We start from the raw sequence: 9,671 nt of genomic DNA, 5'->3' as shown, positions 1-9,671 counted from the left end.
CAGCTCTTTCTCCAGCTCCCTCTTTACTCTTGGGGAGGTAGAACATTCCACAGGAAAGCAACTGCTGCACAAGGAGCGGTGGCCTCAGGCACCTTTGGCATGAAACAGAGGGCCTTTGTTTGACAGAGGAAGGCACAAGTAATTCACATGAGTAAACAAGTAATTAGCACAGACGTACCTAAGTACTTAGCACCAGTTAGCATAAGAAAAACCTGGCAGGCCTAACTTGACCTGAGAGTGACTTGACAAAAAGCTTTAGCCATAGTCTACCAGAAAAACTAAGGGCAAGTGTGGAGTCAGCCCTGTGCAGGGAAGCCATGAGGAAGACTTTGTGCTGCTTTGGGGCATGGAGACAGCTCCTGGCCAGGGCTGGACATCAGCTTTCAAGTACAGCAATCTGACACAATGTATTTCTAACCCCCTGCCTATCGAATCACCTCAGCAGTGTAAAGATGGATGGTATGTTTGATACAATTCCTACATCAACCCACTGAAATTTATAGGTGGTGGAGAAACATTCCAGTGGGTGCAGACCCCTGCCCTCCTGCCAGGTCAGTAAAAGGGCTTTTGGCAGACAGTGCATTTGTCTGCCGATTTCTTTGAATAAGGGAGACCCCTCAGGACTGCTGTATCCTGAGGGAACACCGTTGGCCTTGACCTGTAGGCACTGCACAAGCTTAAAATCAGCTGCCTCAGCTTCCAGGACCTCTCTTGGCCAGCATCCTGACGTGGATGCAGGACTGCTGCGAGGCACTGCTGGGACCCCAGCGGGACGGAACCGGCTGTCTCGTGTCCACGTAGCACCCCCTGACACAGCCAGGGTCATCCCGAAACCAGAGAAACGCTCACGTGTCAGCACAGGGGAGCAAGGAGCACTGGGCTCCCCTCAGGGTATCTCAGCTGGGCTCGCTCCACAACACACCCCCACTTTAAGGCCTGCTGATGCCCAGCTGCCAGAAATGCCTACCTTGTTCTCTCCAAGATGCACGGGGAGAGCCAATGAGCAGGATACCTTGGGATGCAAACTTTCCCAGCCTTTTCTGAGGCCAGGACACACCAGATCAGCCAAGACTCTCCACGCTGCCTGGCCCTCACAGCCCAGCTCTCTGCTGGCCCTGGGCCACAGCAGCATCCACCAAGCAAGAGGCAAATGCATATTGCCAAGAGTTGAAACCCAGCAGACTGGGAAGATGTGAAAAGTGTGTGCGTAAAGGCCTTTTAATTCACAGCTCTCAAAGAGAGCTTTGGGGCTCACGGCTGGACAGAGATGCTGCTGCTCAAGCCTCTGTCCAAAGGGGGAACCACACCCTGCTGCAGGTGCTTGGCTTGGTCTCCGCAGGTCCAGGCGGATGCCAAACCTGCTCTTCACAGCCTTCTCCCTTGCCCTGCCCCTCTGCCAAGCGCAAAGGCCTCAAGGACTGAAAGGACCACAGAGAGCCCAAGGGGGACACTTGCACCTGCCTGACTGGGAGCTCCCTGGGAAGCACTTCCCTTGAGAAGCAAGCCCCTTTCCTCCAAAGGCATTTCCCCAAACGTGTAGCTTTCCTGGGGAACACCAAGACACTCTTAAGAAAAGCTGGCAAGGCTGAATGACTTCAGGTCCTTTCAGGACAGGCACTCCAGCTGTAGCTCGTAATCCCCAAGTGGGTTTCCAGGTGGAGGTTCAGAGGTGCAGCCCAGGCCCTCTACAAACACAGGCTGCCTGCTGCCTCTTCACCTGCCTCACCTCCTGCCTGGGGTCACAGCAGCAAAACCAGGCTGTTCCAGCCAGAGCCCAGAGCCCTGTTCCCGCAGGACGCTCTTGCCAGCACCTTCCAGGAGTCTCCCACTGTGCACGCAGCGCTTTTCATGCCCACTCTCAAGAGCCTTTGGAACGCAGAGCACAACCTGGCTGGCTCTGCCACCAGCACAGCCCAAACACAGGCGGAGGAAGAAGCAGCAGGGGTTATTTTGCGGCCATGCCCAAGAGAATTTTGATATGAGGATCTATGTTTACCCCTGAAAGAATTTTCTACCAAGGTCGTTGACATAGAAACCAAGAAGGAAAGAAGGATAAATAGAGAAACCTGCAACTGCCTATTCCAATAAGCACTTTGCTTGTCTCTCGTGACCAATGAGTAAAGTGTAAACTTAGAGCTTTGTAAGAATGTCGAAAAGGCATGCATGCTAGAATAAAAACAGGGTTTGAAGCCTTCTGGAAATGGAGGGTGTTGCTTTGTATTGTCTCCGTCTCTACCATGACAGAGTACTGCATCCAGCTCTGGGTCCCCAGCACAGGAAGGACATGGTTCTGTTGGATCTAGTCCAGAGGAGGGACAAAATGCTCTGAGGGCTGGAACCCTTCTGCTTTGGAGACAGGCTGGGAGAGCTGGGGTGTTCAGCCTGGAAGAGAGAAGACTCCAGGGAGACCTGATTGCTGCCTTTCAGTACCTTAAGTGGGCTGGTAAAAGAGATGGGACAGAATTTTTCATAAGGGCCTTTTGTGACCAGACTGTGGGGGAATGGTTTTAATCTAAAGGACGGTTGATTCAGACGAGATGAAAGAAACCCACTTTTTACACTGTAGGTTTTGAAACCCTGGCACAGGTTGCTCAGAAAGGTGGACATCCATCCCTGCAGTCATTCAAGCTTGTGCTCTGAGCAACCTGACCTAGTCAAAGGTGTCCCTGCTCACTGCAGGGCATTGGACTAGATGGCCTTTAAATGTCCCTTCCAATGACCCAAGCCATTCTGTGCTCCTGTGCTCCATCAAAGCAGTGTGGGATTAGTGCTGGGGTGATTATGCTGGCACCTGTATTTTGGCAGTTGTGCCGTTTAGCAAATGCCAAGAGAGGATTGATGGGCTGGGCAGTGAAGTCTGCAAATAACACACAGTGTGCTCAAGGAGAAACAGGAGAGGAACACAGCTTCCAGTTCAGATAAATGCCAGCATTTTGCTGCCCATCCCATGTTAAGAAAGAAAGGAATGTCCTGATGATCCCTTTGTGTGGGTACCCTATTGGCGGTATCAGAACTTGTGTTCTGTAAGACAGTTAAGTTGTTACAGCTTCTTGCCTGCCATTTCTCACTGGATAAAACCCAAATACTGCATTTTTCCATGTCTACTTTCTTTCCAAGTCAAGGCAAATCTTGTTCATTATCGAGTGGGACATATTCATCTGTTCACAAGCAAATTCTTCTTGCCATTCACACAATGTGGATTTGCTCGAAACAGACTGTAATTAAGGTCTACCTCTCACTAGTATTAAAGTTGATGCATTGTGAGGCAAGGTGTCGAGTAATTTGTCCTGGTGTCTGGCCCTGTAGAGGGTTTTTCTGTAATTAAATGACATTTGAAGACAGCTGTAGTCTACCATACTTCTGGCATCCTAGAAATGAAGAAACAGCCTTTGAAACAGGATTTTATCCTTTCTTCCTCTTCTTCCTCCCAGGAATTTTAATCTCTGAGGTCTAAGCTCTTCAGCTGCCTCACAAACATTGTTTTAATTCAGACAGGCATCCATGCAGTGAGCCACAAATCAGGACTGTGGCTGTGAAGCTTGAAGCAATGCTGGTTTATAGCACTAAAAATAATAATCTGTTACCCAGGTTAAGCCAAGCACTTCCCAAATAACTCTACCTATCCTCAGGGATGTTTCCAAAAGGATCACTGTAAAAGCTGGGAGTGGGGTGAGAGAGTGTCATCAAATTAAAAATACAGCTTTCTGAGATCTTTATATTCTGATAAAATGAGAGTCAAAATTGTTCATATACGGAACATGAACTAAGAAGTGAACGACAGATTGTCAAAATAATTGCTTGGGGAACAAAAAAAAAACATAAATAAAAATAAGTTCATGTGCAGATAATAAGTAAACCATCATGCTAAGAAAAAAAACAGACGCGCCAAACCTAAAAGCAAGAAGGCTGTTTCATCTGTCTCAATACAAACATAATGACTGAAAAGAATCAGAGATCCTCAAGACCATTACTATATAGAGGAACTTCCAGGTATTGGGGAAAAAAATGAAGGAAACTGTAGTGTACAATTCACAGAGATAACCTGGAATTTATTGATGAACTTGTTGCAAAATTTCTGAGAGCAGACTGGAAAAGCATAGGGACTGATCAGACCATGTGTGGGCATTTCCAGCAGTGTGAGGGATGTTTCTGGGAGCAAGTGCAGGGAAGAGAAGCAGCGCACAATTACTGGGTGTCCTAGGGTGACCTTACGATGCTCGCGTCCCCGATCGTGTGTTCTGTTGATGCTGGATATTATATTGTGTGCCTTCCAGACGGGCTCTGAGAGCAAAGGCGGGGAGAAGAAGAAGCACAGAGTTTGTTATCAGAGACTGCACTCACTCCTGCACAGTCTGCTGGAACACAGAACTCCACGGTGCTGTCTGGGCATGGACAGGGCAGAACCCCACGCTCCTTTGCTTTTTAGTTACTTTAGCTAGCTGGGGCAGTCCAAGTTTTCCCTCGACTGGTTTTCTTTCCCTTTTCTTGGATCCGTTCGAACCTGCTCTGGACCGGGACCTGGGGAAGCACCGAGAGCTTGCACTTTGTGGCCCACGGGGGGCTACTCTGGGCAGCAGCCTTTCCCAGTGCCAGAGGGACTGATAACAGAGCCACCATCCACTGGAGAGATTTTCTGAATCTGTCATCTCTTCAGAGCAACCATGAGTTTTGTCATCTGGTATTGTTCATTTTTTGGGCTGGGGAGTGCTTTGCCTGTTAAATAAACAGTTTTTTTCCACTTCTCTCTGAGGAAATTTTTCCCAAACTGACTGGGGGCAGGGGCCATGTGGGTTTGATTTCCGGGGGGGGGGGGGGGGGGGGCTTTTGGACGTTTTCTCTCCAAATTTGCCCTAAACCTGGACACAGGGACAATCTCTTTGTGGGCTGTAGACTTTACGACAGTCTGTCCCCTGGGGCTGGGGAAGCTGTCCCAGGGTAGGGAGGGCCAGGGCTGGCAGGGGCTGCTCAGGGATGGGTTTGGCCCATGTCCCTCAAAGCAGCGACTGCCCAAGCAGCTGTGCTGGCCCTGGGCTCTCCTCCCGCCTGCTGGGCTTTGTTGGGTGGCACAGCCTGTGCCAAGGGGCGGCAAGGGGCCTGCAGGCCCAGCTCTGGGGGAAACAGAGAACGTCCTGGCTGTATGCACCGTGCTGCCAGCTCAGCAGTGCAGCACAGCGCGGGCTCACGCTCCCCATTGCTCCCACAGATGCAGCCAGCCCCACAGCACCTGTTCCCAAGGTGAACAGAAGGGAATCAGAACGGGTTGCTGTTGGGGAACACCCTGTTTGCTTGTGATAAGGGCAAGTTTGGCCTTCTATTTCTGCCAGGAAATGATTTGGAAGTGCTCAAGTAAACCTCGACTGAGAGCTTCCCAAATCAGCTCTTTTGTTGCCATAAAGAGATGGAGCTGTCACCCCCATGTCCAGGTGGTACCACCAGCAAATCCCAGCTGGCACCAGCACTGGCTGAGCTCCATGCCCAGGAGCAGTGAGGGCAGGCAGGAGCCAGGCAGGGGCTGCTGTGAGCAGCAGCAGGGCCCGAGGGGCTGGGGGAGCCCATGCTGAGCATCCCTGGGCTGAGGGCACATTTCCTTCAGTGAGATCATCTGGGCCTGGAGCTCCTCCAGTGGCATGCCCAGGAAAAGAGGGAAGCCATCAAGAACATCTCCAGTGTGGGAGGGGCCCCTGCACTCCCTTGGGAGGCAGTGGAAATCTAAAGGGACCTGTCAGTCACATGTTTTACCCTCCCTTGTTGTTGTCAATCAATGTTTGATGTACTCCCCGATTCTAGAAAGTTCTTCTTCTCTGTAACCCCCCCCATTGGTTCACCTGCTATAACCACTCCCCCTCTGTGCCCTCATTGGTTCCTCATATGTCACCCCATTCTATTCCTCCCCTTGACCCATTCCCCATTGGATAGTTTGTACCCCAACCACGCCCACTCCTTCCCTCTTATATACCCAGTCCCGCCTTCCCTCAGGGCTCTTGGAGTCTGCTCCCTCCTTGAGTGTTGGTCTCCCTGCTCCCTCCACCTTCCCCTCGTCCTCTGCCATTCTGACCATAAACCCTCAAGGATTACAGCTGCTCGAGTGCCCTCTCGTCTATTTCGGTGGAGCTATCCGCGAACCATCGGCCCCTCCCCGCGGACCAGTCAGCCGAGGATCTCCCCGGCCTGACTGGGCACCCGGGCAGCCCGAGGGGCGGCGGAATTTTACACTCCAGGGACACAGCCTGACCAGCAATGCCAGCAGCAGGTTTTGCTGAGCAATGGCCCTTGGATCAAGCAAAACATTTCCAATCAGGGCAGTCCATTTGTACAGATGGGGCTACACTCTGGAGGTACAGCCAAGGCCATGAGCTCACAGCGGGCTGAGGTCATAGCGGGCTGAGGTCACAGCAGTCTCTGGGGTCACAGCAGGCTCTGGGGTCACAGCAGACTAAGGTTACAGCAGGCTCTGAGGTCACAGAGATGCGAGAGCCCCGTGGCTGCACAGCACCACAAGGACCGAGCAGTCAGTCCTTGAGCACAACTGTTGCGGCAGCAGCGGCGGTGGCAGCAGCGGTGCTGACATTGGGACAGCGGTGTCAGGACAGCGGTGGCAGCAAGAGCTGCAGGACTGGCAGAGGGCAAGGCACCATGGCCCTTGCTCTGCGCCTCTTCCTCCCGCTCCTCCTGGCCGCGGCCCTGCCTGCCAGGGCTGCCCAGGCTGCTCCGCTGCAAGTGCGGGGAGCAGGTGAGCCGGCAGCCTGGCTCCCCTTTCCCGGACAGCGCTCCCTGCTCCCTGGGAAGCGCTGGGGTATGGTTTTTCCCTGGGCTTGAGGGAGGGTTTCCTCTGTGGGAGGGAGAGAGCCCCCATGGGGGCTGGGCTGCTCCAGCCGCCCTCCCAGGGATGTTGCACAACACAAGGAAATCATGTGGAGAGTGACCAGGAGCCAGCTCAGAGCTCCCCAGGCCCCTGTGCAGCTTTGGCCATGGCCATTCACATGAGGCTCCCATGGCCTTACCCGGCCCCCTTGCCGTGCCCAGTTCCCAAAGGCACAGGGGGATCCCAGCACACCAGGAAATGGCTCTCATCTGTGCTCCCTTCTAGATGAGCATGCTAGGAAGGCTTCTCCAGCAGCTTGGCTCCATGCAGATTTCCAGCCTCTTAAGCCTCCTGCAGGTATGCTGTCAATGTTCCTAAGAGAATAATCATTGGCAACCTGGCAGGAAGCCGGTGACAGAAGCTCCTGTGCCTGTTGTGTTACAGGTGTGTCTGCAGGGAGGACTTTCCCAGTCCTTGGTGGATGTTGCACATAAGCCCACTCCCATCGCAGGGGTGAGTAGTGTGTCCCTGCTGACCCCACAGGCTGAGCCCTGGTTTTGTGGGATCTATTCCTGGGAAATGCAAACACATCTCTTGAGCTCCTCCAAGAGGGAGGCACAAACCTACAGGAGACAGTAAGTCCCTGGAGGCATCCAAACACATGGAGAGGACACTGAGTGATGTGGAGAGACGCCGTGGTGGGTGCATTTCCCTCAGCCTTCCCCTGGGACTCAGCAGCCGGGGGTTCCCTGCACATCTGGACACGCCGTGCCTGGCACAGCGGGAAGGGATCCATGGCAGCCTGGCTGCCCCGCTGCTGCTTTCACGGCCTGCAGGGCTGTTTCCCAGCCTGGCCTGGCTGCAGCTTCTCCCCAGCCTCTGCAGGAAGGCACTTTGGCAGCAGCTGACAGGGAGCCCAAACTGCACCATGGGCCACGCACACCCTGAGATCCCCTGCAATTTCCTGGTCTCTGAGCACATCTGGAGGGGCAGCTGTTTGCAGGAGGGAGGGCCCTGGAGCAGCCCCAATAACCTGGTCTTTAGCCTGAATCTCATCCATGACATAGACGAGCATTACCTCCTGAAGATGCCGCCTTCCTGTTGGGGAAACAGCCCCGCCTGATCCAGCTGTCCCTTTTCCCTTCTCCAGAGATGGACAGAGAGGCTGTGCTGAAGGCTGAGTTTCCCAGGAGGAAGCAGTGGCTCATTGGCAGCCTCTGCTGCAGGAAGGGAGGCGATGCCAGGCACAGTCACTGGAGGTAATTGCTGTGTCTCTGGGCCTGAGCCCTGCTGAGGCTTCAGCTGCCCTCTCTGCTGCTTGGCAGTGTGGGCACACAGCATTACCTGAGCCCCTTGCAGTGCTCACTTCTCCATAGAAGGCGATCCCAGCACACCATGGAACATTTCCTATCTGTTCTCCTTTCTAGGTTGGGACCGTGACTTGCATCATTTGGAAAGACTGGCAAACCATGGTTTAAGGGTCTTGGAGCTTGGTGAAGGTTGGTTATCAGCAACTCTTTCCTAACAGAGTGATCATTGTCCAGAGTAATATTCATGTGTGATTTCCTTTAAGATGCTTTGAAGTTTGATGGATTCTGGAAATCCTGTCCTCCAAATTTCTACTCTTGTGCTCAACAGTGATCCCACAGGATCGCTGTCAGTGGGAGGAAAGAGCATTTGGCTGTCCATCTTCCACCCATGTGCAATGCCAGTGTGTGCTCTGTGCAGCCAGAGAGAAGAGCAGAGAGGGAAGGGGCTGGGCCCAGGGCTGTGCCCCGGGGCTGAGCCTTTCACAGCTCCTTTGCCGGCCCCAGGGAGCCTGAGCTGCTGCTGCTGCTGCTGCTGCCAAAGCCTGGCCCTGCCTGGGGCTGGGTTTAGAGCTGCTGGCAGCTGCAGGGAGTCCTTTCTGCCCCTACTGCCCAGCAAGGGGCTCCTTCCATCCCAGTGTGGGGCCGCCGCAGGCACGTGGTCCCCCTGCCCCTGCTCCTGAGTGGGAGGCAGAGCTGAGCGAGTGCCTTGGAGGCCACCAATCACCCAGGGGCACTCACTGCCACTCTGGCCTGAAGGAGAATCTTCAGCAGAGACACAGGAGCTGTTCTGTGCTGCCTTTCTTTGCAGCTGAACGTGATGATGAAGATGATCTGGATTCCCAACCCATACTCATTACTGAGCCTCAGGGAGATGCTGAGGGTAGGTCAAGGCCTTTCCCCCTGGGAGAGCTGCCAGCTCAGAGCCCAAAGCTCAGCCAGGGGGGCATCGCTGCAGGTGCCAGGACAGAACCACGCACGTGTGTGCCCTTGCCCTGCGCCATCCCCTCAGCGCTCCTGCGGCTCAGTGCTGCCCGTGCAGAGATGACAGAAGCTTCTGTGGCTGTTGTGTTACAGGTGTGTCTGCAGGGAGGACTTTCCCAGGTCCTCTGGTGGATGTTGCACATAAGCCCGACTCACTGCTGCCTTCCCCCATCCTTTTCTTTTTAATTGATTTAGTATTCTGAGTGCCAGTTCTTGCATGTCATGGGCCCTCAGCAAGGAGCTGCTGGGCCTCCTTGTGGTAAACAGGCAAAATGAAATTAAAAGGAGGCTGATGACTTTTTAAAAAAATGTGCCTGTTTATTAAAACTTAGAACAACAGAGGCCGAGGCCTCAGGGTAAGCCTAGGGCCTGCGCCACAAGCCAGAGGTAGCTCTAACAGCGCTGTGTGACAAGGTGTTCCTGGGGACACAAGGTGCCCTTGAAAGAGCCCGGCTGCTCCGCACCCAGGGATTTTTAAAGACTCTTGGGGGTGCTCGATTGGTGCGCTTTGGATCCTCTTGCCGACCGGTCCTTTTCTTGGTGGCTGATTGCTCTATAAGATGGTGCAGTCCTGACCA

The 9,671-nt window shown here is 53.6% G+C and overlaps 1 long non-coding RNA gene across 1 annotated transcript; it reads left to right on the top strand.

Moving 5' to 3' along the window:
• Positions 1–6,527: 6,527 nt before the first annotated feature.
• Positions 6,528–7,272, top strand: LOC128798701 (uncharacterized). Its single transcript, XR_008434515.1, has 3 exons — positions 6,528–6,730; positions 7,088–7,159; positions 7,247–7,272. It is a non-coding gene; the product is annotated as an uncharacterized LOC128798701 (long non-coding RNA).
• The last annotated feature ends 2,399 nt before the right edge of the window (positions 7,273–9,671 follow it).

This window comes from Vidua chalybeata, chromosome 21 (assembly GCF_026979565.1).
Source record: "Vidua chalybeata isolate OUT-0048 chromosome 21, bVidCha1 merged haplotype, whole genome shotgun sequence".
Taxonomy (NCBI): domain Eukaryota; kingdom Metazoa; phylum Chordata; class Aves; order Passeriformes; family Viduidae; genus Vidua; species Vidua chalybeata.
The sequence above is the reverse complement of the archived record's forward strand: the minus strand, read 5'-3'. Positions and strand labels throughout refer to the sequence as shown.